The sequence below is a fragment of the Coregonus lavaretus genome, assembly GCF_964263955.1.
Source record: "Coregonus lavaretus genome assembly, chromosome: 26".
Lineage (NCBI taxonomy): Eukaryota > Metazoa > Chordata > Actinopteri > Salmoniformes > Salmonidae > Coregonus > Coregonus lavaretus.
Window position 1 is genome coordinate 36,092,239 of NC_140013.1, and position 3,940 is coordinate 36,096,178.

A 3,940-nucleotide genomic window follows, 5' to 3' on the forward strand; every position below is an offset into this window, starting at 1 on the left:
GGGAGAGGTAGAGCGGGGAGAGATAGGAGAGAGGTAGAATGGGGAGAGATCAAGGAGAGGTAGAAAGGGGGAGAGATAGGGGAGTAGTAGAGATGGGGAGAGGTAGAGCTGGCGAGAGATAGGGGAGAGGGCGAGCGGGGGAGAGATAGGAGAGATGTAGCGTGGGGGAGAGATAGGGGCGAGGTAGAGCGGGGGAGAGATAGATGGGGAGAGTCAGGGGTGAGGTAGAGCTGGGAGAGGTAGAGCAGGGGAAAGAAAGGGGAGAGGGCGAGCGGGAGAGAGATAGGGGCGATGTAGAGAGGGGGAGAGATAGGGGAGAGGGCGAGCGGGGGAGAGATAGGGTAGAGGTAGAGCGGGGGAAAGATAGGGGAGAGGTAGAGCGGGGAAGAGAAAGGGGAGAGGTAGAGCAGGGGAGAGATAGGGGAGAGGTAGAAAGGGGGAGAGATAGGGGAGGGGTAGAGGAGGGGAGATAGGGGCGAGGTAGAGCGGGGGAGAGATAGGGGAGAGGTAGAGCGGGGGAGAGATAGGGGAGAGGTAGAGCGGGGAGAGATAGGGGAGAGGTAGAGCTGGGGAGAGATAGGGGAGAGGAAGAGCGGGGGAGAGATAGGGGAGAGGGCGAGTGGGGGAGAGATACGGGAGAGGGTGAGCAAGGGAGAGAGGGGAGAGGTAGAGCGGGGGAGAGATAGGGGAGAGGTAGAAAGGGGGAGAGATAGGGGAGGGGTAGAGCAGGGGAGATAGGGGCGAGGTAGAGCGGGGGAGAGATAGGGGAGAGGTAGAGCGGGGGAGAGATAGGGGAGAGGTAGAGCGGGGAGAGATAAAGCAGAGGTAGAGAGGGGGAGAGATAGGGGAGAGGAAGAGCGGGGGAGAGATAGGGGAGAGGTAGAGCGGGGGAGAGATACAGGAGAGGTAGAAAGGGGGAGAGATAGGGGAGGGGTAGAGCAGGGGAGATAGGGGCGAGGTAGAGCGGGGGAGAGATAGGGGAGAGGTAGAGCGGGGGAGAGATAGGGGAGAGGTAGAGCGGGGAGAGATAGGGGAGAGGTAGAGCTGGGGAGAGATAGGGGAGAGGAAGAGCGGGGGAGAGATAGGGGAGAGGGCGAGTGGGGGAGAGATACGGGAGAGGGTGAGCAAGGGAGAGAGGGGAGAGGTAGAGCGGGGGAGAGATAGGGGAGAGGTAGAAAGGGGGAGAGATAGGGGAGGGGTAGAGCAGGGGAGATAGGGGCGAGGTAGAGCGGGGGAGAGATAGGGGAGAGGTAGAGCGGGGGAGAGATAGGGGAGAGGTAGAGCGGGGAGAGATAGTGGAGAGGTAGAGAGGGGGAGAGATAGGGGAGAGGAAGAGCGGGGGAGAGATAGGGGAGAGGTAGAGCGGGGGAGAGATACAGGAGAGATAGAGATGGGGAGAGATAGGGGAGTGTGCGAGCGGGGGAGAGATAGGGGAGAGGGCGAGCGGGAGAGATACAGGGAGAGATAGAGCAGTGGAGAGATAGGGGAGAGGTAGAGCGGTGGAGAGATAGAGGAGAGGTAGAGCGGTGGAGAGATAGAGGAGAGGTAGAGCTGTTGAGAAATAGGGGAGAGGTAGAAAGGGGGAGAGATAGGGGAGAGATAGAGCGGGGAAGAGATAGGGGAGAGGTAGAGTGTGGGAGAGATAGGGGAGAGGTAGAGCGGGGGAGAGGGTGAGTGGGGGAGAGATCGGGGAGAGGGCAGGCAGGGGAGAGATAGGGGTGAGGTAGAGCTGGGGAGAGATAGGGGAGAGGTACAGTGGGGGAGAGGTACAGCGGGGGAGGTAGAGTGGGGGAAAGATAGGGGAGTGGTAGAGCGGGGGAGAGATAGGGGATAGATAGAGCAGGGGAGAGATAGAGCGGGGGAGAGATAGGGGGAGGTAGAGCGGGGGAGAGATAGGAGAGAGGGCGAGCGGGAGAGAGATAGAGGAAGTGAGAAAAGAAAGGGGGAGAGACTGATGAGTGGAGGGAAAGTGAGGGAGAGATGAATGACAATGAAATCCATTTATCTTCTCTGTCATTACCCTATGCGAGCAGTCTGAATGTACATGATTGGCTAAAGGAGCTGCACCATTTTCATCTTTCCCATCAGATGACACATTAGTGATGAGTAGAGTAGAATTTCTCTCTCCCTCTCTCTAGGGTATTAGGTAGAATCATGAGGAATGGAAGAACCACACAGTAATGTCATAGGACATTTATAAACCAGCTGGGTCGAGCCCAGAATGCTGATTGGCTGAAAACCATGTTATGTCAGACCGTAGACCACGGGTATTACCAAACATTAATTTTTACTGTTCTAATTACACATGGAATCATGTAGTAACCAAAAAAGTGTTCAACAAATATGTTTTATATTTGAGATTCTTCAAATAGCCACCACTTGCCTTGATGACAGCTTTGCACACTCTTGGCATTCTCTCAACCAGCTTCATGAGGTAGTCACCTGGAATACATTTCAGTGAACAGGTGTGCCTTCTTAAAAGTTAATTTGTGGAATTTCTTTCCTTCTTAATGCGTTTGAGCCAATCAGTTGTGTTGTAGGTAGGGTGCGGTGGGGTATACAGAAGATAGCCCTATTTGGTAAAAGACCAAGTCCATATTATGGCAAGAACAGCTCAAATAAGCAAAGAGAAATGACAGTACATCATTACTTTAAGACATGAAGGTCAGTCAATACGGAAAATGTCAAGAACTTTGAACGTTTTTTCAAGTGCAGTCGCAAAAACCATCAAGCGCTATGATGAAACTGGCTCTCACGAGAACCGCCACAGGAATGGAAGACCCAGAGTTACCTCTGCTGCAGAGGAGTCACCAGCCTCAGAAATTGCATCCCAAATAAATGCTTCACAGTGTTCAAGTAACAGACACATCTCAACATCAACTGTTCAGAGGAGACTGTGTGAATCAGGCCTTCATGGTCGATTTGCTGCAAAGAAACCACTACTAAAGGACACCAATAAGAAGAAGATATTTGCTTGGGCCAAGAAACACGAGCAATGGACATTAGACCGGTGGAAATGTGTCCTTTGGTCTGGAGTCCAAATTGGTGATTTTTGGTTCCAACCGCCGTGTCTTTGTTAGACGCAGTGTGGGTGAATGGAGGATCTCCGCATGTGTATTTCTCACCATAAAGCATGGAGGAGGAGGTGTGATGATGTGGGGGTGCTTTGCTGGTGACACTGTCTATGATTTATTTAGAATTCAAGGCACACTTAACCAGCATGGCTACTACAGCATTCTGCAGCGATACGCGATCCCATCATTTGTTTTTCAACAGGACAATGACCCAACACACCTCCAGGCTGTGTAAGGGCTATTTTACCGAGAAGGGTGAAGAAGTGCTGCATTAGATGACCTGGCCTCCACAATCCCCTGACCTCAACCCAATTGAGATGGTTTGTGATGAGTTAGACCGCAGAGTGAATAGAAAGCAGCCAACAAGTGCTCAGCATGTGAGAACTCCTTCAAGACTGTTGGAAAAGCATTCCAGGTGAAGCTGGTTGAGAGAATGCCAAGATTGTGCAAGGCTGTCATCAAGGCAAAGGGTGGCTATTTGAAGAATCTCAAATATAAAATATATTTTGATTTGTTTAACACTAGGGTCCCAATGCCACAGCAACATGGTGGTCCTTACCCAACACACTCTCCTGAAGAGGACAGGAGCAGTTAAAGAAATACACACACACACAGAATGAGGTTACAGGTGTTGGCTTCCACGAGTGGTTAAGGTGACAAATAGCTCTCCTTTACTGATCCTTCTTTAAAGGATCACGCATGCAGCCAGCCACACACGTCTCCTCTCTCCGTTCTAACACATCAGAATGCTATAGTTGGCTATGTATCATCATCCTCCCCCTCTCCCTCTTTCATTCAACACAGTTGGCCCTAATCATAGGGCCACTCGGGGGAATTGTGTCCATCCCAGACAAGCAATCTCCATC